We start from the raw sequence: 25,415 nt of genomic DNA on the forward strand, positions 1-25,415 counted from the left end.
ACCTCTGATTAGAGATTATTGTTCTTTTCTAATACTTGTCTGGCACTAACAATGTCTGGCTGTTGCTTTTAATTGTCACATCTGCTCCAGCTGCACAGGAGTAATAATAGTCACAGCCATATGCATAGGTCAAAGAGGCGGCCACTTTTCCACTAAGCCAGGTCCGGGCAACTTATTTCTCCAGAGACGTTGGTCTGAGCCAGCACTTTTATTCCCGAGATGAAAGGTGAGGGCCAGGTTGCGGGGCTGCCCAGCCTCTCCAGCTCCCTGCCCCATTAGCAACTGGGATGCAAGTTTAATAGGGTGAACATCCCTTTACAGCACCACCTAGAATCACATGTTTGATTCGCTCACTTTGATGGTGTGTTCACAGTTACCTTGCCAAGACTCTGATCTTCTTTAGCTGCATGTCCCTTTAAATACCCCATTTCAAATAGGAGCGAGAAAGCGATCTGGTGGAGCTCTTCCCGTCTTTAGGATCTGCGCTCTTATTAAGGCTTCCCCTCGCTTGTATCTATTACTTTCTTCCTTTCTGAAGGAGTCAGCTTGATTCAGTACTTTTGGGACTTGGTGACATTAATGTATCTGTTTTATGTAACACGGAGTCATTATTAGCAGAATCCTAGATCATAAAAAAAGGTATAACAAGAGACAAGGAGGGTTTTTCCCCTTGAAGATAATAGCAGTCATGCTGAAGAAGAGGAGGGCAGGGGTCAGCGAGCTGCTGCCTGATTGGGTGCTCACGCTCCGCATTGACATTTCTGCAGTTTCATCAGAAAGTCTAAATAATCCATGTGAAAACTGAGGGTTATTTACAGAAGATATATACGCACTGCATGAGCCTGTGAGATACTGAAGACATAATCTTGGCTCTTGGTGCCTGCTTTTGTACAGCAATACCCCTGCTGCTGCTGCTGCTGCTGCTGTTGATGTAAAGACATACACAGTCCGAGAGCCAATTCATGCAGCTGGGCAGGGAGCTGAAGTAATGGATGGAAAACATACAAGAATTTGAGAATATTAAAATGAAAACAATGTATGACTTCAAAGAGGAGGAGGGGTAAGCAGGTAGGTAGGTGGCCAGCGTAGTTAGCTTAGCACTGCTCTGGGAATGAGTGAGGGGGGAGAAGGTGAGGTCACCTTATCTCTAGCTATGCATGTGCTGCAGGCTTCCTCTGGGAGGAGTTTAAGGTCTTTATTTCCCAGCGCTGCTTCCCCCTGCCACCCCACCCGCTGCCCCAGCTCGCAGTCATTCTCCCCCAAAATCTTTCTGTCCTCAGTGTTCTGCGCATGCGCTTCCCGTATGCCTGGAGAAGGAGCAGGAGCAGAAATTTCCCTGTGTGGAGGGCTCTGACCCAAAGACCTTGCAATGAGAAGGAGCTGAAGTAGCAATGGAGGCTTGGGAAGTGTTTTAATGCTGTCCCTGTGTGCTGGCCATTGGGGTCAGGACCTCTGCTTGCGTTCTCCCTGTCAGCCATAGAAATTGCCAGTCGGTTCAGACATCCTTGATTGGCATTTAATATGTTTTTCTACCTTTAGTTTATAAACTGATCCTTATTTACACGTAGCTGAAGTGCCTAATGTGTTGTGTTTTTTTTTTTTTTAGATCTCTGTTTTAATATTTTTGCATTTGTTAGTAAATTGGTTTTGTTTTATATAAATTGATGTGAGTGTTTGGGGAGGATTTGGGATGTTTTCTCTAAAGGTTTTATTAAAGAATCACACACTCTTCTAATAATATAAAAGAAATAGCAATTATACTGTGCACAGCATGACAGCTCCTTTTCACCTCGGTTTCAGCAGCACATTTACTGATGCATTGTAACACGCAGCGGAGGCACTGTGTGCTCGGTGCAGCCGCAGCCGCCCTCCCGCGCCGCACCCCGAGCCGAGATGCGGTGGTGGTCGGGCACCAGGGCTCTGCGCGGCCACGGGGCCTTACTGGGCCAGTAGCTCCGGCCTCAGGTTCAGCAAGGACGTGGGCGATTGTTCATTGCATGCCACAAACCAGTTCGTAAGGGTTCAGAGTAGTGCGGGGCCAAAAAGCTGAGATAAATCCCCGTCCAAAGGTCTGCGGAGTTAAGAGCACTCAAACGGCAAGTGCTTGTAGGTAAGCCATCAAGCTGGTTGCTCCGTTAGGAAGCCCAAACCCCTTCTTGACATAGTCAGGTGTACTGAATTTTACTAATAATTTTAAATAAATTTTAAATAAAAGAAATCTCCTGGCTACTTCTCTAGTTATGCTTCTATTCCATGGAAGATTTGACAGCTGAAGTCTTTTCACTTTTGCCCTCTTCCACACACTTAATAGTTCTCTTTTTCAGTTGTTTTCTTCATTTTATTCCTAAAAGGAACACAGTCTGCTCTGAGCAGAGGAGCTCCCTCTCAGCATGGGAGGTGGTTGGGAAGAGCAGGGCAGATTGTCAGGACGCCGCTTGCCTTGCCTGTTACTCCTGGCTGAGATGTGCGAGCAGTGTATGTGGTTCCTCTCTTCTTTCTCAGCAGTTTTCCTTCCAAAGGCAAGTGGAATGACTTACTCTTCTGGATGTTTGCAGAAGCCAGATTTATGACAAAGAAAGAAGGAAGAACCATTTTCATGTAGTTAACCTTACCAAAAGAACCGTAACAAAATGGTGCTTGGCATTTGATCTCCCTGGTCAGGCATCCGCTCGGTGTCGTGAGGTACTGCCGCCTGGCTCTGGGTGCACAGATGGCTGTAGGTCTGCGTGTACGTAGGCTGTAGGCACCCCAAGGTTTGGGGTGCTGTGAAATAACAGTGCTGTCATGAACAAGAGCTGAGATCCCTAACCCTCAGATCCGACAGAATTATTTACATATTATGAAAACTGACATAGTTCCTATCTTCACTTCTATTCCAATTCCTAGCATGTAATACTTTTCACCGCTATCGTGAGAATTAGAAACATTTTTTAAACTGAAGGCTGAGCTTGTCCCATTATTAGGTGAGCCCAGAAGCAGGAGCTTTGGGGAACCCACCAAATAGCATAAGATTAAAGCTCTCCAATAAAATCTTGAGTTGTCAATGCTAGATTTTGGTAAAATGACCGTTTTTGCAAACCAAACTTTAGTCCTCAAACTGCATGCTTAGCTGAGTTCGCGAAAGAATAAGTCAATTCTCTGAAGCAAAACACATTCAGAACCATTTGACGTTTTAGTTAGAAACCCTTCTTTCAATTTGCTTTAAGATTAAACTTGTTCACAAGGTCACAGCCTAGGGGGAAATTTTGGAACAAATTTCAAAGCAGTTAATTTGGACATTTTTCAACTATTTAAATGCAAATACAAATGAATAAATAATTTATGCATTGCTTTAACTGAAAAATATTTTAGTTTAAGAATACACAAATTGTCCCACAATTAGTGCGGCTTGTCTACCGAGCAGCTGGCAGTTTGGAAAAGCAAGTTATAAACCTGGGAAAGGGGCCACTTAGCACTCTGTACCTTCTCGGTTGTGTTTACCTTCGTATCTGTTGCTTTGACTGGGCTGCTAGAGGGTGAATTAAGCTGTGACAGTACAATAATATGCACTTTTTAAAAGATTGTAAAACATATTACAAAGTTATTTAAAAATCATTATTATACTATAGTAAAGTTAAATTATATGTTTACATAAGACCTTAATTCTTGAAGAAGTCCAAGCTGTGGAGCCAGATCTATCAGTAGACTCAAGTGACACAGCGATGTTAACTGTAAAAGACGTGTGTGTGTTTATACCAGATGAGGCTTTGGCAAAGTGTGTGCAATGCTATAAATCCGCTGTGACTTAATGCTGCTCTGTAGAAAGCTCCTTCAAGGAAATGCTCTGAAGAAAGGGGGTCCCATGTGTGAGGCGTGTGTGGTGCCAAGGTGGTGGGCGGGCAGCAGCCAGGGTGGCTCGCGGCCAAAATCCCGCTGCAGTGCACGGTGTGCGTGGGTCTCTGCTGCATGTATCCAGGACTGGTTTTTCATCAAATGCATATCACGAATTTGGATACATGCTAGAGATATAAGTAAAATACTAATTGCCAGTGATGTTAACATTACTATAACCTAGCACAAAGGAACGGATGTCCTCAAATGTGCAGGGAAAGCGGATTGCCACTCCCAAGGTAAATGTGGGTCACACAGTGACCCGGGAAATACGTGGAAATAATTCTCAAGAAAAAAAAAATCAGAAAAAGTTTTAAGGAGTTTGTAAAACTGTGTTAAATGGACAAACAGTTGAACAGAATGCTTTAGAAATATTAGGAAAACAGCTATTTTCTGTTTTTCTTCAAAAAGCTTTTGGAGTTGTTCTGTTTTGAAGTAACCTCTTCTCTCTTCTCTTCTCTTCTCTTCTCTTCTCTTCTCTTCTCTTCTCTTCTCTTCTCTTCTCTTCTCTTCTCTTCTCTTCTCTTCTCTTCTCTTCTCTTCTCTTCTCTTCTCTTCTCTTCTCCTTTTTCTTGACAATCAGTCTGAAATTAAAGATTTTATTGCATCAGACTGAATATTCTCATCAAACCAGTTATTTTCTTAGTTTTGTTTCAGGAATAAAGATATTTCCATTTAATATGTAGCAGTTTTTATGGTCAGTCATCAAACCAAACTAAAAGTCATTCTACATCTTCTTATCCAGATGTGGTGAGGTTACACTGAGAAACAAAATCATAAATGTGGAAGAGTCAAGGGTCAGCGTGACCCAGTGTTGCAATACCCAATACTGTTGCATGTCGCTGCGAGTTTCCTGCCTTTTGTCCAGTGGTATCGTTCTCTGGACACTATTATCTCTGGATGGTTTTTTTTGCTGCTTAATGCTCCAGCAGATTGGGCTCCTTTGCCTTTAGCTATTAATGGCCACAATGAGGCTATTGGTCCCTTCAATTACACTGCAGTGAATCCCTTAATCTCTCTAAGTAGCTGCCCTGGTCTCATCTCATCATGCTCATTACCTCGTGTAGCATCAATATCCCAATCCTAATCTGGATTTGGAGGTAAATAGTGGTGTTTTTTTTTTATTTGTTTTGTTTTTTATTTTTCCTCCACTTTTATTCTACTTGGGTTTGTTGTATAACTAAGGAAACAAGAAGCAATTTTGGTGACACTTGTTTGTAAGACTGCCTGCTTTCTCTGGTACTGATAAACTGTGCAGAAGGAAGTCTGGCCAACGTGAACTGCATTAAACTGGCAAGGAGCACTGACTTCTCCTGTAACTTAGGAAACTCACTTTTTCTCCTTGGTCTGCGTTCATCGTTACAGACCGAAGCGTTGCTGGTAACATGGGCAGTGTTACCTTGGGCTTGCTGGAAGCAGACGAGGCTGTAAGCGTGCAGCTCTGTGCTCCGTTGGGCTGGGGACGTGGGCTCATCTCATAGCACCCTCTGGTCATCCTCAAACAAACTGCAGCGCGGGCTCTGCAGCTGGGATGAGTGCAGGTAATCCACTGCTGTCCTGGAGCCTGGGAAAGAAGATGCAGGCTAACTGATTTAAAATAGCAGTGCCAGAATCCTAACAAGATCATTTAACTTTTAAGGGGGAGAAAAAACATTTTTTCATGCATTTTTATTGATTTTCAATATTGTACAAAACCTAGTCATGTAAAGCAATAACACAGAAAAAGATACAATCATTGAAAAACAATTACAGATCAAATGCCCAGCTCTTGGAGTCAAATGCACGCCCAACCCACCCTCTCTAGGTCAGACCTCATTAGTTATACACAGTAAGGGATAAAAACTAGGATTAAAAATGATAGAGCCACAGATTGCTTTGGGTTGGCAGGGACCTTGAAGCCCCCCAGTGCCACCCCCTGCCATGGGCAGGGACCCCTGCTCCAGCCCAGGTTACCCAAAGCCCCATCCAGCCTGGCCTTGGGCACTGCCAGGGTTGGGACATCCCCGGCTTCTCTGGGCAGCCTGGGCCAGGGCCTCACCACCTTCATCATGAAGAATTTCTGCCCTACATTTAAGCTAAACCCACCCTTTTTTAGTTTAAAACAACTAATGTACCATTACGCCTTGTCCTGTTGCTGCATTCCACGCTAGAGCCCCAGCCCATCTCTGCTGTCGGCACCCTTTAGCTGTTGGAAAGATGCAGTAAGGTCTCCCTGGAGCCTTTTCTTCTCCAGGCCAAATAACCCCAACTTCCTCAGCCTTGTAATAATTAGATGTCCCGTTGGAATGCCGTACTGGTGCCTTTACCCCCTGAGGTGTCGACAGCATCTCTTTCCCTTCCGTCACTGTCTGTTGGCCCATCTTCTCCTCATGCCATCAGAGCGTTGTCCCAGAGCAAAGAATGGGGCGAGCCCGATTCCTCCGTGGGGCGTGGTGTGAGAGGACAGCAGGCAGCAGAGCAGCACACGCACGTGCAGCTGCCTGCAGGAACGGCTCGCAGGGGATGTGGAGGATCTGCACACCTTCTGTAGCTCCTCAGAAAGTAACCCCAGAGCTCAATAAAATGACTTCATCTGCTGAGTGAAGGAAGACTTGTTGGTATTTCGATGTTTGTGTGTCTGCTACATGAGGACAGGGGTCCAGCCAAGTATATGACTATCCACATAAGTGATGAAGTGTTAAAGAAAAAACAAAAGCAGTACAACTTTCTAGGCTTACTAAGTATTATTGTTGTTTTACCAATTATTTCTAATACAGTTCATAATTCATTACAAATTAGCATAATAATCAAGCTACAATTAAGAAAATACATTAAATTGCATTAAGGCATTGTCTTTTTTGAACTGTTTGCTCTTGTACTGTTAATCTGACAAATTCAGTAATTCACAACATCCTCCATGTAATTTGTTTGAATTCGGGAGGTTTTGCAATGGTCTGCGCATACAGGTTACAATGATCTGGATATTGAAAACAGGCCAGTTTTAGGAGAGCTAAGTGTTCTTTGAAAGCCAGAGTGCTGCATTTATGGCAGATGTTGACCATCACCAAGAACGTGGGAATCACCACCCAAAAATGTTGGGAATGTCACTGGCTTAATATCCAAGATCTGTGGACGGCAGTTTGTCCCTACTCAGGGCTTCCACAGCTCCTAATGCTGATCCGGGAAGCAGTGTTTGAATGGTGGCTGAAGGCAGCAGGCCAGGAGCAGGCTCTCGTGGCAGCCGGGGAGGTGCAGGTGCCGGTGCCCCCTGGAAGGCTGGCCGCTGGAAAGCAAGGCCCATCAGCTTCTGGCTCTGTTTCTTTAGGGAAACTACTGATTTTTGCTTCATTTCCATCTCAGGTTTTGAAAGCAATGATACACACCATCAGCCAAGTGCAATCCGGGCAGCCCCCTGCCCTGCAAATATTTACAGGGACAGGGCGCGGGGCGTCGCGCAGCTGCACGCCGAGTCCTGGCTCTGTGCTCGGGGTGCAGGCAGGGGGACAGCGGTCCCTCCTCTGGCCTTACAGCATGCACTGAGCTCTGCACACCCGTGTGTAGCACAGATGCATCTCAGGATTTTCAGCATCTTGGAGATGGCAGAGTTTTCTTAATTTGCCAGGAAGGCACCGCAGGCCAGGGAGCGGTAACGATCCACCCGCGTGCTGCGCTTTCACGTGCACGCACGGCCTGGAGGCCAAGCCGCACGGCCTCCGCACGCTCCAGCGCCTCCACTGGTACTGCTGGCAAAAAAGGAGAGTCCTCGAGCCCTCTCTTGTGAAACAAAAGCTTAATGAAAGAGCAGGCATGCCCCGCTCTCATCCGCGGCTGGTTGTAATTCTTGGCAGGGTGTGACGTGCCCATCCTCCCGAATTAGCGCGGGGCACGCGGCATTTAGCATGGTGCTAATTGCCATCAGATGAAAACAAGCGGCCCCAGTATGTGGGCACGCGGCGAGACAAAGCGCGTGCAGGCGCCTTTCAGCACCGTGCCCGGCGGCCGGCACAAAGGCCGGAGGACGCTGCCCGCATTGCTCCCCGCGGCGGGCAGGGTGCCCAGCAACCACCGCCCGCTCCCCGCCGCCCGCGGCCCTCGCCACGCGCTTTGTTCCCGTGCCGGCGAGGAGGCCTCCGGGTTAATTCAGCGCCTGCATTGTTAGCTGCTCCGTGCGTGCTGTACGGGGGCTGCTCTGCTGTAAAACCGCAGCGGCGGCTGATGAACAGGGCTAGGGCTCGGTCGCAGCCCGGCAGAAGGGGCTGCTGCGTTCATCCTGAGCCCCAGGAGAGGAGCGGGCAAGTCCACGCGTAGGGAAGAGCCCTGCGCCCACCACAGCCCTCCTGCAAAAGGCAGCTGTGTGCATGGGGCCAGAACTCTTCCCCACTCTTGCCCCCTTTCCCCCCGTCTCCCCAAAAGTGGGGGACCCCCGGTATCACCAGTGGGCCATGGAAGCCGCTGCAGCCGTGTGCCTCCTGCCAAGCCAGGGGCAGGAACAGCGAGCCCCCAGCCCCTGAGCTGAGCGCTGTCCTCTGGTGCTGTTCCGCTCAGAGCAACCTCAGGACCCCCACCCAGCCCAGCCCAGCCCTGCAAAAAGGATTTCCTCAGCTTGGAGGAAGAGCCAGTTTGGAGGGCAATTCCCAAAGGGGGGAGGTGTTTGCTCCCCCTTCTGCCAAAAGTGAGGGGGGGTTTTCCCATGTGTGGCAGAGCCTTCAGGAAAAGAAATATTTCTTTCATCTAATCTGTCAGAGGACAGAGTAATGTATTCTCCTGTAACTAATCTGGTAGCAGCAATAGGACTGTTGTCTCATCTCCAGTACCACTGCCGAGGCTGGGGGAATCTATCCTCAAAGTATCTGCCAAAGTCCAAGTAATTAATCCTGTTATATGGCCAAAATGAGAAGCCTGAGCTTTCTGTTTCTCTGCTCTTCCTCTAAGGATTCCCTGAGGATGGAGGATGCTATTCTACGAGCAAAAAAATGATATGCAGACTTGGAACTTAACCTTTCCTCTCCCGCTAGCCCGCATGCTGCCAGTATCTTTTCCCAAGTCAAGCCCTTTACTACAGCAAGTAAAGCTTTCCCTGTTAGTTAAAACCAGTTTTCTCTTTAGCCAGGGCTGTGCACTTGCATTTTATCACCCCGTCGCTGATTTCTGTGAGTGTTTTCAGGAACTCTTTGCTGATAGTTTTGACTTTCCTGAAAAACTGTGTGTGTTAACAGCGTTATCTCTGTGCCACTTCGCTATCTGCTCTCTCTGGGTTATTTATGAGTATGCTGGAGCAGTGCAGAATCTTCTGCTCCCCTCCCTTGCCAACATTTTGTTTGTACCCTCTTTCCCCTATCTTTTCATCAGGAATTCACCGCAAGATTAATCCCTTGTGCTCCGTGACAGTTTAGTTTCCTTAAGAATCTTTAGTGAGGGATGTCCTAGCGAAGCTTTGAGAAAATCTGATCCCGCTGTATGAGACCCAATCACCCGTATTAGCGGGGCTGTTGCCTCTGTCGGACAGCTTGGATTTATACAGACGGAGCTTCCCTTGGGCTTGTGACTCCTCCCACAACACCGTGTCCACTCGTGGCTGCTCATTCAGATCTGTCTTACTGTTTTGTATCATTTTGCTTGTTCTCAAAATTTGACTTTCTGGTCTATAATTCCCATGCTCACTCCCAAAGTTCATTTTAAGGATTTGTCACCTTCCAATTCTCAGGAAGGAAGGAAGGAAGGTCAAGGAAAGAAGGGAAGAAAGTTCTGCAATTTCACATTTGAGCTCTTATAAAACTCCTGAGGAAGTCCTGTCTGCTTCTGGTGATTTGTTACTCTGGTATATGAACCTTCCTGACCTCCTCCATAGCAAGCATCAGTGCAAAGAATTAATTTAATTTTGCTGCTGTACCCTTATCTTTCTTAATTCCTCCCTTTACGCCTTGATCATCTATCAGCTGTTCTGGGTGACTGACAGGCTTCCTGCTTTTGTGTTTGTAAAGTTTTTATTAGCTCTCATAACTCTAACAATTGTTCTTCGGGATCTGTTTTGGCTCTGCCTTATCATGGTTTTACTTGGTTTCACTTGTTAGATTTATGCCCTTTTCCATTTTCATTGTTTGGAAACAACTTCCATTTTTCTGAAGGTATCTTTTATTTCAGAAAGCTTCCTTCTTCTGTTGTTTATGCTTAGCCTAAGCCTTGAATCAGAGCCGTCGCAGCTTTTCACTTGCAGTGCCTCGGACACGTCCGTGCCCCATGGTTGTGCCGCTGTGCACCACTCACTGTCAGCCAGGGTGAGACAGAGGCAGCACCATCAGCACACCCCTGCCCTCGGTTTGCAGGTTGCAATCTCTGCTGCAGACCGATCCCGTAATGATATCAGCTGGCTTGGCTTTCTGTCTCAACCCCATGCTAGAGTCCTGCATGCTTTTTCCCCCTGCTGTCCAAGTGGTTAAACAAGACTCTGAAAGAAAGCAAATGGTAAAATGCATTCAAATGTATGGTTAGGTAGACAGAAGAGCAAAAAATTGAGAAGAGGGAAACAAGATGTCTGAAAGTCCCATTCGTAATTTCACAGCAACTGCAGAGGTGTGAGTGCAGCAAGAACACCAGGGAAATGGAAGAGGTCCCCTCCCTGCGGTCTCCTGCCATGGCTGCTCCAGCACGTCCCACCTTCTGTGCAGTGATCCCTCCAGCTGCCTGAACTCTGCACTGGAAGTCATGCTTTCTTTGGGAAGCTGAAGGCTTGTCCTGAATCCAGCTGTTTCTCCTAACTCTTAATCATATTTGTTTTCATTCCTTTTGCACCTACTCCTCTGCTTGTTAGCAGTGCTGAGCTGTAGTGGTTAAAACAGAAAAATGAGACCAAAGAACTTCTCTCTTTGCTGACAGACAAGTCAGAGAAAGGCCTTGGTACAGGTAAACCTGTAGGTTTTCCATTGGCAAAGCCACATATGTGTAGCTGATGCAATTCTTCGTATATTAAGCCAGGCAGCTGGGAAGAGCACTGAAAAGTGAATGGGAAAGTGCAGCTCCCTGTTGCAAAATGTACCGGTCGTATAAATGTGCTGTCGGTCAACCTGCAGTCACAGGAGAGGTAGAACAATAAGGACTGTTGACTGAATTTGAGCCAACACAAATAAAATATATTATTTACTCTATGCTATGAACAAACTTGTGGTTATTTTGGTGTGTTATTCCAAAGTCTTCAGTATTCCTTATGCACTTCATATTCTTTCCTCTGCAGGCGCTGATCTGGAGAGTTTGTACCAGCTTTTTCCAGTCTGAATAGGAACCATCACTCCATCTCCACTCGCTGGTGCTGGATCTTGCTCCATTATCTTCACATTTCCATACTGAGGTAGGAAGATCTTCTATGACCTAATTTTCTTAAGCCTTGGAGAAGTGATTTTTGTGTTGGTAGCCCTCCTGGGATGTGTAATATAAATAACATGGATTAAAAGAGATGTGATTACATGTAATACAACCATGTGGTTCTCAAACAGAGATTTTAGAGTTCTTTGTGTCATTTATCCTCTGCCATTCTGGTGAGCAGCGATATTTGCTTGCTCTTTCTTCTAATGGCTGTATGTTGTGGGTTTTGTTTGTTTTTTGTTTTTTTATAAATGCTATGTGCTTGAAGTGTTTCTTTGCACCCGATTTGTTGGATGGTAATTTTACATCCTCTTATTTTCCATGTTGTAAGATGAATGAAAAGGTGTTTTTGGAACAAGACCATCCATAGCACATTGTTTGTTTTTTTTTCTGGATGTCTTCAAGCTGATACCTCGTCAAGTTATAGCTCTATGGGGGCTTGTGAGTAACCATAGGGACTACTCTATTTAATTATTTATCTTGGTCATAACTGTTAGTTTCTATCATTAAAGAACAGGCCAAATGATTAGTATCCTTGGCTTAATCTTCTTAGCAAGAAAGCCGTCCCTTGAATTTCTGCCATAATCAAACAGTCATAAGGAAAAATGAGGAAAATAAGACTTCTGGCCTGTTTCATATTGCTTGTGAATTGTTGAAAATAAATCATATTCAGACGGTCTGTTTCAAGTCTTAAGTATCCAGTTTTCCAAAATTATGGTAAATGATGTGCTGGCAAAAAAAAAAAACAAAAACATGGTGAAAAAGCAACCTTCGCTTCTGACTAGTCTTGATGAGTCTCTCGACCTTCTCCATTAGATTTGGCATTGAAAAAGTACCTATTGTCCAAATGTAATAATTTCATTCAAAATTATTTTTTTGTGTAGCTAGAATTCACTGAGTCACTGTAAAGTACCTGTTTTTAATTTATCTGTATATCTTGAGTCAGAGAGTCATTCATAAAATCTGGGATACTCTGTAGTATCAAACTATCTTTGTGTAATACTGATAGCAATAGCGATATTAATGGTTGGTTTCGTGAAACACTTATCAGTATCCTCTATCTAGATTAAAAAATGGAAGGTGTAAGTTTGGATTTAGATTCTTTCCTTATTTACTTGTTTTTTGCTTTTTTTTTTTTTTTTTTTTTTTTAAACCCTTGAGGAAGATTTCTCTCTTGCTTTCTTCATATGTTTCTATCTGAAGTATTTTGTTTACAACCTAAGTGCACACTTCAATTTCTTGAGAATCATCAGGCTTATAAATTAAATGGAAACCTTGGGAAGTTCTGCGATGTGCAAAGACATTCATTCTCTTTGCATTCTTAAAATCTGAGAAGATCCCAAGGAAAGCGTCTACTTTGTCCTGTTTAGAGAGGAAACTTTTCAGGCGTTTGTATCCTTTGTGTGTGGTGTATGGTGGTCTTCAAATGTTGTAAACTGAATCCGAAGACCTGAGTGAGGAATGTTAACACTGAAAATCCACCTTCCCCAAGCTTGAACTAATATTCTTGACTTTGATCTGGGAATGAGAGAGAAAGAAAGATGAATCAGAGAAAGAACAGAAAAGCAGGCAGAAGGTAAGAGATGGAAGAGAAAGATAAAAAGAGGCTGAAAGGGAGAAATTTTGAAACATTTCAGGAAGATTACAGTGTGTGTTTTTTTGTGCCTTTTTCACACTATTATGTCTTGACTAATTTTGTCGTATTGTAAATACAATGCTAGAACATACTAGAACATACTAGATAACTTTGTGGATGGTTAGTTTGGGCATCTCAGTTAAACTGCAGTGTTTGATTCTGTGGAAGCAACATCTGTAAATACATATGGTGAAAAACAAGCCAGCCGTAAAGGATTAGTAGGGAAGTACTTCACTGCAAGTGGAAGTAAGTCAGAAGAGTGTTTAATCTATAGTACGTGGGTATGCACAAACAGTGTTAAGCAAGCAGGTAGCTGTGTCCATGTTGTTACTGGCAATCACAATATTATGTCTAATTTAGTTGTAGGACAAATGTGTAGAAGTTGTATAGTTGCTGGAAATCAGGGTGCATATCCATTTTCATCGTATCCACTATTGTTTAGCTTTTTCTTAATTTTTAGAAACTTCCATTTTCGAGAAGTGCTTTTCCTCAGATGAGGTTTCAGTTTGAGCAAAACTGCAGTCTGTCAGGATGATAACAATTCAGTATTACAAATTTATTTTACTAAGAATTATTTCTGAGCTACACTAACACTTACCAGTTAGGCTGAAGTTAGGCAAAGAGAAAGCCTTAAGAGAAAAAAAGTACTTCTAATTGTCCAGGTGGAAATTGGCTTTCATTTAGCTGAAGTTTAACATTTAAAAATTGTAGTATCGGTACAAGCAAGTGCAATTTTATTTTGCCAAAGGGTAGGATATTTTAAGACTCAATTGCCTCAAGAGGAGGCCTGAATTCCTAACCATCTTCAGAAAAGAAAATCAGTAATTTTAGTTCTGTGAAGACCAAGCCATATCTGAGTAGAACAAGGCTCTGTTACCTTCACTTGCAAAAAGGAACTTGTGCATGTTGTTCTCATATTTCCTTTGGATCTAAGACACACTTGGTCTTTAAACTGAATGCTTTGATTTCTACCTAGAGTGGTGAGAAAAATACCATCGTTCATATTGCTGCTGTATTTGTCACCGATTTTATTACATTAGATTATTGTAATTACCTGTTTATTGGGTACTTGTTCGTCAGTAGGTGCTAAGAAAGTGGAGAAAGTAGGGCCGCTGCAGTATTTCAGCATACAAAGGGACATTTGTTAGTAATGCTCATGGTTTCTGACACCGATGGGCTGCACCCTTCTGTATCACCTCCTGTTCCAGCACACAAGCAGGATCAGGTCCTGCTTTCAAAGATTCCCTGCGCAGCAGAAAAGCTTGATTGGAATATTCTGTTTTCCAGGGCACGACCTCGGCCCGCTGCAGTTCCTATCAGATCCTGCACTAAAACACACCATATTGCTGCCGTGACATCACTCCCATTGCACTTAGAGTGCTTGTTGTGGAAGCATCCAGGGAAAATCACAGTGCACATAGCATCCCCCCGCCTGCCGAAGGAAAGGTGGTACTTGGGAGTTTGATTCACCTCGGCGGGGCTGGTTTGCTTTGTGACCATGGCAACTGCTACATCCAGAGAAATTCATGCTTCCATATCAGAGGGCAGACAACATTTGCGCTGCAGCTTTCTCTTTGAGTGAGACAGTTTTATTTTGCAATCAGGCAGTGAAGCACATGCTCTGAATTGCAGGTTTTACTGACAGCGAGTAAAAGGTTGTGGAAAATCCGTGTTTGTTTCCACAGTCGGCAGGTACTGCCTAAAGTTTCTTCTGTTCTTTGGGGAGGTAAGAAACATCCAGAATTAGTGATGAACATCCCAAATAAGATATTGCTCCCCAAAGCCATATCCTTTCTATTTGCTAATATTTTTCCAGGTTTGTTCTTCAGTTTGTCTTGATCTTCTGGCATAAGACTATAACATGCTCTTAGTAACTTTCCTATATTTTATTTCAGTACTGAAAATAGAATGGGAACATACTTGTAGCTCATCATCTGAGTGATGTGCTGGCACATATGACGGAGTTCTCATATGATTTCCCAAAACACTTTTTTTTTTTTTTTTTTTTGAACTGACACAGAGGCTCAGAAGCTTCTGGGCAAATAGGATTTTATTCTAGTGGCTCCAAAACTCTCTAGTTCCCACATCATAAGCAGTACAGCAGTAGTTCGTAGGACTCATAACAAGCAGCAAACATTTCATCACTTTTTGCAGTGTTTGCAATTAAAAGATTGATTACAAGGATTTGTTGTAGTCAAGGATAATTTTTGAAGATTTTTAATGATTTCAGTGTGTTTGTCTAATTGTCAAGGCAGATGAAATTATATTGAGTAAGATCATGTCCTTAACATGTATAAAATTAGACAGGTTTCCTTAAACATTAGCTGATTCTCTTGTTGTTTTCCTTAGTGGAAGATACAGGCATATGGCAGGTAATGAGAGGTTTTCTTCCAATTTCTCCAACAGATAGAATCTTTAATTTGTCTGTCTTCAAAACATTTAAGCTGTGGGCTCTTGACTGGTGTAAATCAGCATGACTCCACTGAAATTAGTGGAGATACCTCATTAGACACACACAACGTAAGAGGCTTTGCACATATCATCCAGTCTGCACTAAGAATATGGGAAAAAAGGGATCTGAAATACATTCTCCTTTATCTCTGCTAACATTCCTGCTTCCCAAAAGTATATATTACCCAGGTCTTTAGAGCCCAGACAGTTCTTGTGACATTGGCACATTTTCAGTGATGCTGTATTCAGGTTCATGCCATTAGATGTGAGCAACAGGGAGAGTGTCCCTGGGCTGTGCATTCTGTGTCCCTATTTCCAATCCTCTAGAGTTAGAGAGAAACAAGCCTCAAACTTATGGACACTCAAACTACCTGAGGAGCTTTGGGGCTGATCACATACTCCTCCTTCCCACATTCATATTCACATAAAAATCCTGTTGACATATGCCTCTGTGATATTTAAAGCACCCACACACCATTAAAAATAAATCATGCAATAGAGATTATTTCAAAATTTCCCTTATTTGATAGATTCTGATAAAAAGGCCATGCCTGGATTAAATCTTTTTATTCTGTGCAACCATTGACAGTTTAACATCTGTAAAGCAGTTTTTAAAAAAATAACCCTCCAGACAAAGGCACTTGAACAGGCGGGTGCCCGGCCTGCACCCCGCAGTGCTGCCAGGCTGCTGTGCCCTGCCCTGAGCCCTGGGGCAGGGCTGCCCCGGCTCACAACATTTTCAAAACGGGAGGAATGATCTGAGTGATTTAAACGATTTTAAAAGTTTATGTTTACAGGCACCGAAGCTTTTTTCTAATTAAAGTTAGTAAAACAGCAGTAGTAGTAATTATGACATTAAGAGTGGCCAGAGCAGGAATTGTTAAGATTTCTCTTTTTGGCCAGTTGCTGGCATTTTTTTTCGAGTCTCTGTAAAGATAAAGCTACAACATCCGTACACAGACTACCAGCATTGTAGCAACTGTCTCATTGGAGCCCTGGCACTGGAAAGGACACTGCATGTGTCTGGGCATTTTCCAGGCTGCAGGATTTTCTTCTCTTCTGATCTCAGCACTGCAAGACCCCTCCTTTCAGCCTGAACACCGTTTAAATAGATCATTTGTTTTCATTACAGGTTTTTGCATCTCTACCTTTCATTCTCGTTAATGAATTTAGAGGGTCTGATTGGAAAATAAAAGCTGAATGCAAACATAGACCGCGATCTGACAAAGGACACGGTTAAAGCTCTGGCAGGCTCTGCCGCACTGGCGGTAGAGAGGAGATGGCCATTTGCTGATTGCCTGGGGTTGACATGACTTGGTTAGTATGCTAATCTAGTCTTCTGCATTTAGCATTCAGATCAGGTCTGCGCAGAGCACGGCGCCGGGAAGGGGTGGCTGCCTGGCAGCACCGACCGCGCTCTGCAGCGATTGCATGAATACCCAAACCTTGTGTCTGCTGCTGCCATGCGCTCTCCCCCTCTTGCACACCCTCTCCCCTCTCCTCCCCTCCCGCCCTCCCTGGTGCACACACACGTACATACCATCCGAAAAGCTTCCTGCAAATGCTGAAAAATATGAAATGTGGAAAAGTCATGTATGATTGGCTCATTTCTCTGCCTCCGTGTCCCCACAGAATCCCACTTTAATAGACCATGTGTTTCTGCAGCTGGAGAAGCCCAGAATTTAATGTGCCAAAATTCAGCAATAATGAAGCAAGACGGAGTTTAACATCCAAAACAAAGAGATGGCATTATTGTAGCTCACTTACAACATAACAGTCACAAGGAGGTTTAAAATTCCCTCTATCCTCTCTCCCCACCCAACCTCATCCCAAGAGAAAACAAACATTTATTAAAATCCATTCGTTTAGGACAGCAGTCAGATGCCAAGGTGGGAAGGAAAGCTTGCTCCCGTTATTCCAGATAATTGTCACTTTTCCTGGGCGCTTGGAGGCAGGGAGGTGCAATCCCCCACCTGGAGTAAGGGGTTCCCAATTTCCAGAAATAAGGAGGGAATTGATTCCAGAGTCATTTCACATGATCAGGTCCAGCAGATCCTGCAGCCACAGGAGAACTTAATTCCTCGAGCTCCCTTTTCTTTGTTTTTGTAATGTCACAGCAGTTCTGGAGAGGCATATGGAGAATCATCAGCTTCTGCTTGCATTCAGAGGATTTCGGAAGTTGCATTTTCAGAGACCACATCAGATGTTGGTAAAAATGAGTCTCCATCCGACAAATAAGCAGACAAAGCTGTTTAACCTCTGAATTATAGCACAGCTCCATAGTTCTGTCTTCTGTTGTTTCATGCTCTAAGCAAACTGCTTCTTGCAGTTCTCCCTCCTGGTGCCAAGCACGTATTCCAGCTGCAGCTCAGCAGCACGGGGAAATTCCTTCCAAGTCCCCGGCAGAACAGTCGGCGCTTTCTCCGGAGCTGCAGGCTTGATTGTCCTTGATTATTTTATTTCTTTGGCTCTGATCCAAGATGTTTCCTGTCATCATTTCAGTGTCTTTTCTCATAATCCCTTTTCTAAACATCATCAACAATTAACTGATTCTCTCATATCTACAAACACATGCACACACACGCAGGCGCGCATGCACACACACTCCACTGAGTCTCATCAGTGTCTTTTTTGCCTTTAAGTATAAGAAATTACAGCTTCTCATTAGCTGAAGAGCATGTTTTGAAAGGCTTTGTGTTTACTCACTTTGCAAGTGATGCTGGCGCTTTTAATTATTCTCCTTTTGCATATCATAAGAGAGCAGGGAGCTGCTCCAGCCAGCCCGGACGAGACGCATTCCCAGGAAGGCAGGAGGAAGGAATCGTGTTTTACCTCACTGCTGCTGCTTTCTTCCTCTTCTGTCAGCCAGCCAAGGAATCCCCCCAATGCTCTTACGTAGCAGATACCAAAACTGTGAGTCACTTTTCGCTCCCAGAGCAATAAGTCCACCGCATCTGCGTGCGTTAACGGCAAGCACAAGGCTGGGAATTTCTCCAGGCTGCCAGCATGCCCCGGCACCAGTTTTCCAGTGGTGACTTTGTTTTTTCTGCTCTTGCTTTCTCTCCTCAGCTCCCTTGATTCTTCATTCTTCTTTATGCCTTCCCCATTTTCTTTCTTCCTTCCTCTCCATCCGTCTCCGTTGCTGGCAGCGGTAAGCCCAGAAAGATCTGGGTCCCTCTCGTCTTCTGTGGATTTTTTTTATGTGTAACTGCAGCAGCCTTTGGCTGCTCACTCTGCCAGGTTGGATCACCAAAGACACACGACTCGCTCACAATGAATAATCAATACAGATATTGATCTGCGGAAAATGTTTGTAAATTCCTGAAAGGGGAATCAGGAACGCGGGACAGGGAGGCTTGTGGGGGACGACAGGGTGTTTCGGGCAGCGGCTGCCGGCAGAGCTGGGTCCGGAGCCCGTGTCCTGCCGCCTCCGAGGTGACGGGTGCTGGAATGCGTGCGCGGGCGGGCGGGCGTGGGGGCTTCTGTATTTTCATTTCTCTACAGCTGCTTCCTCCGAAGAATCAGGAGGCGAGCAGCTGAGAGGCCCCGCCAGTGCCATGCCTTGGCTGCGGTCCAGCACTGTTTTGTTTCCATCATCACACGCCACTTTTGAATTTGCATAAATACAAGGGTTATTTTCTGTTGTGTCTCCCGTAAGATTTAAAAAGATGGAAAAGTATTTATGTGAGGAGGGATTGCTGTCTCTAGTCATCACTTTCAGAATTTGCTTTCAAACCCATATGTTTGAAAGAAAGGGAGGTAGAAAGGAAAATAAAGGGCAATAAGAAGGACATGGAGAAGACTGAAAAGGTGCTTAAACATGGAAGAGCATTAGAATGCAAAACGAGTTCTCCAGCAGGAGCCTATGAGTGCTGCCGTGTGCCAGCACGGGTACCCAGTCCGGACAGACCCCTCCGGCCGGGGCTCTGCCCCTTGTCCCTGTGAGTGGGTGCAGACTGGCCGGGAGGCAGTGAGGAGCGATCGGGGAGCCCGAGGCTCCCTCAGAGCTGCAATCGGGTCCCAGGAGCAGCCTGGCCCCTGGCCTCTTCCTCGGAGCCACCTCCCGCTGCCCCTGTTCTGGCCTGCCCAGCATTGGAGCACGTTGCAGGTGGCACCGGCCCACCCTAGCCCTACCCCTGCCTGCGGGCAGCTACTTCTCTCGTGGCATTTCCCTGTGTTTCTTCCATCTCCATCCCTCTGGCTTCCTGTTTTTCTAGGGAAAGGCACCTACCAAAGGTGTCCAGGTACGCAGTATTAGGGCCACTCTCTAATTTAGTGGCCAGCAGTGCAGACCCCAGGGACACTGACGGGTGCCTGCTCGAGTCCCTCAGGTTGCCACCCCCCGCAAGCTGGGTGCCTGCTTCAGGGGAGCCTGTGGTGCCAGCTGCCAAGAGCAGCGAGCGGGGCCACTCTGACAGCCCGCAGCCTCCCCAGGCTTACATGCAGGGCCTGCGCCCCCCGTGCCACAGGTCGTGTCCCTCTGGCTGCCCAGAGGCCGCAGCGCCGGGGCCGTGCGCGGTGACCTCTGCGATAGCGATCGCAGGAGAGACCTCGGCGCGAGGAGCCCATTCGGCGCCTCCTTCCCGAGAGCAGCTGCTTGCTTTATCAGCCTGCGCCAGCCGCGGGGAGGCTGATCTTGCTCATTCTCTCTCCAGCTTCTGATTAGCTCCTGCAATCCAATTAGCAGAGGCATTTATATCACAAGGGGCTGAGGTGCCCCTGCTCATCACAGCAGCTCAGAGCCAGTCATAAATTCTACCGACACGACGTCTTTGCTGTGACATGGATTAATTACAGCTCTGGGCCTCCAAAGCGGGTTTGCAGAGGAAGGTGCACACAGATGTAGGAATTTAGAGGAGGCACCGCAGGACGGGCCTCCTGGCATGGCACCGGCCGAGGGCCTGGGAGCCAGGCGGGCGGCACGAGCACTCGGTTACCTGAGCCAAGAACACGGAGGTTGGCTGGGGCACGTTATGAATTCTGCCCCCATGACCACAAGGAGAAATTCTTCTTCATAATGTTTCTTTGTATGCTGCAGTGCAGATGCTGAAAGCGAAGCTAGGAGAGCCATAATAAGATTGTATCTTCCCACTCAAGATGTTGCAGGCCATCGCCAGCGGCATGGGGAGGCCCTGAGCCTTCGGGAGGGCTCAGCCTGGCAGAAACAGGCGCTTGCTCACACGGGAACGTCCTCGTTCTCTGTAGTTTTCCCAGGAGCTCCTTCACGTAGCATGCACCTTTCTTGATACTACTCTCCAGAAACAGTAGTTTTTTAGTATCACTTTTCTTCTCTTGGGTCAGTACTTCTGACTTGTATTCCTCAGGCTGTTGTGCCAGTCGCACTGGAGGTGGTGATTTCTGAAATGGTGCAAGAGCAGGTTGGACACGGGCCATAAAACATCCAGGAGAATGAGAGGCAATGCCTGCCATTGTCTGTTTTCACAGCTCTTTGTGGCTCCTTTAAGCTCTGACACCCGTCTGTGTATCCCTGGCACTGTCACCTGACAGTTCTCTGGAATATCAGAGACTCATTCAGCTACCTGAACACTTACCCATTTATAAAGTCTACTTAGCTGTTAATTTGGATATGTATTGATCACAGCCTGGTGACCTGTGAGACTGTACAGGGATCTGATCTGTTGTTTTTTTTCCCAGTCTTACAACAGTTTAACAATTCATCTAAGTTATCTATCTGTCACTCCATTCTTAATTTATGCATCAGTCGGTGCCATCATATCTGTTGTTTTGTTTGTTTGTTTCTATGCATTTATACTTTTACCTATTATTGTACTATGATTACTTCAGAAGTCCATAAAACTTCCTTTTAAGTGCACGAGTAAAGAGGAATTTTAAATAAATAAGGATGCATATTAAACTTAGTGTCACGTCAGCTCCATTTGATCTGCTGACAGATCTTCTGTGCAAGCAAATATAGTTCCTGCTGATAGAAGGTTGTCTTTTTTTTGTTTTGTTTTGTTTTTAACTGGGTGAAGGTAGGTTTAGCCAAAATAGAACACTACGAATGAAACAGTTGCTTTTCTAGTAAAAAAAAAAAATGTTTTCTAATCTTTCAAACCAAGAAATCTTTTTACTCTTGTATAATAACAAATCTTGCATTTACTGACCAAGTCAGACAAAAGACCTCATTAACTCAGCTGGCATCTCCAAGTACCAATGGCTGTAGCCTGGTGCTAGACAAATTCAGACAGGAAATAAGTTGTGTGTTTATAAGAGAAGGGGTAATTAGCCAACCCACTAATGCACCTCACAGATTCAGCTGAGGTCCTTATATTAAGACTTACGATTTTTGTTACCTATAATTTGTTACTGAAAAAAAAGCTGTAACAGCAGTTTCATTTCTAAATTTTGGGATGAAATCATTAGACCGTAAGATCACAGCATTCCCACTGACCCTAAAATCAGTAAGTCTGTAATTCTCAAACAGAGCTGAATTTGGTCCCATTTCAGATTTCCTTGGCTTTTGTCATTTTTGAATCACACTCCCAATGTGTCATCGCTTTGGTAAGATTGCTATTGCTAAATGTTTATTTTCCTAAGGTCAGAGCAGACTTTTCATTACGTTACTGTGCAATTTGACTTTTAATACGGCTTTCTTCCATGTTTTAGTTGACCCTAAAACTATGCTGGTATGATCTCTTTTTAGCAAAACTCTGACAGAGTCTTCCTGCCCGGTCAGAGTAAAATGGCAAAATAACCTCCTTCTAGAGTAACTTTTTTGTAGCTATTTTCTTTATTAAAGCTGGCGTATCTTCTTTCTTCTTCCCCTCACAAATCGTCATTTAAACAAAGCTGATGAAACACATCTATACAAACACTTTCTTCATTTTTTCCAGACCTACTTGAAACAGATCAAGTGTTTTGTTCCTCTGTGTTGTCTATTTTAATATTTTTGTTTCAAGTTTGCTTTTTGTTGCAACTTTTCATGTAATTTGTCACATTGCCCTATACGTTCTATGACTAAATGAGCAATTTAACTGCACGCGTTGAAAACAGTGAAGAGCACTGCAGCACTTTTTAACAACTTTGATGCTTTTTTAATGGAAAGAGGAGATTTAAAAACAATATGTGAATGATATCAAAGTAGAATCTTCAGAAATCCTGTTTACAAAATAAAAATTAAAAAAAATAAAAATTTGGTTTTAGCCCAATTTGAGATCAAAGAATACCGTAAGCGTTCTGTGAAGTGGGAGTTCTCCCTTTTGGCCAGTTTTACGTTTTGCACCTCCTGCCTGGTTAGATGCTCTTTAACACCTCCTTGCTGTCATGTGGGCAGTGCTCCCTCAGCCAAAGACAAAGTCATCTGCATTGCACTGGTGCATGTGAAAACAACCTTGTTGGGCCAGACAGCAGGTCTTACTAAAGCACTTTATTATTATTTTTCTGGATTGGTTTACTGAATGTTCTGATACAAGCCCATGCTTGAGAAGAATCATGGAAACCACTTAATTTTAAGAGATATTTTATGCAGTGAAATTGAAAACATTCATCCTGTTTCTGCTCCTTCAGATGCCTCAGTCACCAAGAGGCAATTCTCAAAGCATGCTGAGAAATTCCAGCAGAAGAGCATTGTGCTGCCCGGTGACTACCAGGATTGGTACAGCCAGGGCGTCAGGAGGCAGGCGTGTAGCGGAGCAAATTCTTCCAGAGTGCTGTGAGGTTTTGTCCCTGCCTTCATGCATGAACTATCAAGTGAGGAAGAAGTTATTTAAAGCTAAAGCTCTTTAACATTCTGTTTTCTCTGGAAGAGCTCATTTCAGCTGCCATGCAGTGCCTTATCTAGGCTGGCGCTGGTAGTGGTGAAGCCTGCTGTAGATCTGTTCAGCTCCATCCGCACGGGGTGGCTCACCCTGTGATGGGATTCATGGCCTGGCTGCTCTGTGAGGAGAACAGGCAAATGCCAGCATGGCTTCAGAGATGAGGAAACCCTTCTGCTGCTGCTCACTGTTCCACTGTGTTTTCACCTGTGTTGCATTTGCTTTATATCCTTCTCATGGGAAACTTCATACTCTCAGCCTTAAAAAGACAAAACTTGGCTAATTTCTTCTCTGTTTAATGTCATTCCTGTATCAGCCTCCCACTGCTGTTTCCTAGATTTCAGTCCAGAAAAGCACTCTCCAGACTTCACGTTGTCAGCACCCATCTGGTGTGAAGATGTAAAATCTGTATCACTCTTCAGTTTGTCTCCAGCGCCTGAGGGAGGTGGAACTTGACCTACATCTCAATTTGCTCTCATGTTGCTTAGTCAGTAAAGAAAGTGTTCTCTTTCTTGATAGGTGACTTTATTCTTTTATAAAATTGTCCTGCATGAATTCTTCTTGAAAATTACAGTTTAGAGGGAGTATTGTCAAAAATTCTGTCTCTCTCTCTACTTTATTATCCCCTCATTTTTTTTGTCATTTAACTCCAATTATGGGATGCTAAGTGCTTTTGGAAATTTCATTGTTAATATCTTCTTACAGTGCTATTAACGTAAATCAACGTTAATAGTGTCCCAGCAAGTGTAAAAGCAATCAAAAATTCAGTACTCACGAATCATTCTGTAATTTCAGCATAAAATGTTAATAGAAATAAAATCCAATACCATAAAATATCGGCAAATTCAACTTTAAATACATGTGATGAATGACTTTACCATTCTGCAGCATCCCATGGACTTCTGCAGTGTGAAACCTTTCACTGGTGAAGGTCTATATGTACAACTCCCTTCTCCATCCCCAGTACTCCTCGTGCATGGGATTATACTTCTCCGGAACTTAAAACTCCATCTTCACTTACAGTGAAGTGGCATCTGTATCCAGGATTTTACTGGCAATCAGCAGGATTGCTAGGAATCTGTTAACATATCAACTAACAGAAACTCGCTGCTTTTTTACCGTGATCTTGAAGAGCTTCAGCTGCATTACATTTTATTGAGGTTGGGATTTTCTTTCAGGCAAATCTTTTAAATCAGAATTTAGATTGTGAAAACCCATCAGTTATTTAAAGGAAGCAGTTAACAGAATGGTATAGATTTATCATGAAATACAACTGTTGGCCTGAAATTTCAAATTAAAAGTAACATTGAAAAGAAAAAATACCCCCAAAATGATACATGAACAATTGTTAGGTGTTCAACCTGTAATTTATTATCCAATCTGAAATCTTTTGATTTAATTATTTATTTTTATTCACTTACTTAAATAGATTTGTGTACTTTTAAAAGATGTTTAAGAACCCCTTACTGATAGGGCTACCGGCAACGCAGGGTTACTCTTGAGTTGCTACATTGCTAGTTATGGAGCACATACAGGTCTGAGATTTCTGTGATCACAGAAGAAAAAAGCTACAGCGAGATACCTATAAAAAGAGTTTATATGAGAAAAGATCTCCTGGTCAATATGTAGATACCTTTTCAGCCCTTACTTTACCTTAGCTTACTTCCCCCTTATCTCCGTGTAATGTCCGTGTCACCAGTTTTTGGATTGGTCTCTTTCTGCTCTCCTGGGTTTCTTTCTTCTTTCTCCTCTCATTTCCTATGAGATTTCTTACTTGTAGATTCCTACAGTATAGCCATACAGTAGGGTTTTGTAGGTCCTTTAAAGTCTGTGTGGGTTTTCTGTGATATTTATAAATACAACATGTTAGGAAAGTTAAGGTATCTCATACAGGGTATCAGCTGCTAAAGTGTTCTGTCATCACCGTCTTTGTGCCCGTCCACACAAGCGTCAGACACAAGAGAAATTTGGAACATTTCAGTTATTCCAGTTTGAACACATGGAGCCGTGAACAATTGGTTAAAGTATATGTCTAAAAATTCAGGCTGTCTCAGGTTTTGGATCCTCATAACTTTTATTATTATTATTATTATTATTATTATTTAATCCAGAACTTATTAAAAAAATGCATTATAATAAAGCAAAACTGAATTTTTGTAAGGATTACTTTAATTCTTGTGAGACAGCAGAATTATCAACTTGGATAATTATGACTTGGACATTCACGGTCATTACATTTCCGTAAACAAATGACCAGCATTAGGTCAGCTAACTCAGAAATCATCCAAACCATGCAAAACTAACTAAAATTGCTGTGTCTGCAGCTGGCACAAGTGGTGTGGGTATTT

The 25,415-nt window shown here is 44.1% G+C and overlaps 1 long non-coding RNA gene across 1 annotated transcript in view; it reads left to right on the forward strand.

Moving 5' to 3' along the window:
* The window catches only part of LOC116494026, a 329,297-nt gene that overhangs the window by 240,104 nt on the left and 63,778 nt on the right, over positions 1–25,415 (forward strand). The window contains exon 3 of the long non-coding RNA XR_004253828.1: positions 11,078–11,191. This is a non-coding gene — a long non-coding RNA (uncharacterized LOC116494026). The remainder of the gene's footprint in view (positions 1–11,077; positions 11,192–25,415) is intronic.

This window comes from Aythya fuligula, chromosome 12, assembly GCF_009819795.1.
Source record: "Aythya fuligula isolate bAytFul2 chromosome 12, bAytFul2.pri, whole genome shotgun sequence".
NCBI lineage: Eukaryota > Metazoa > Chordata > Aves > Anseriformes > Anatidae > Aythya > Aythya fuligula.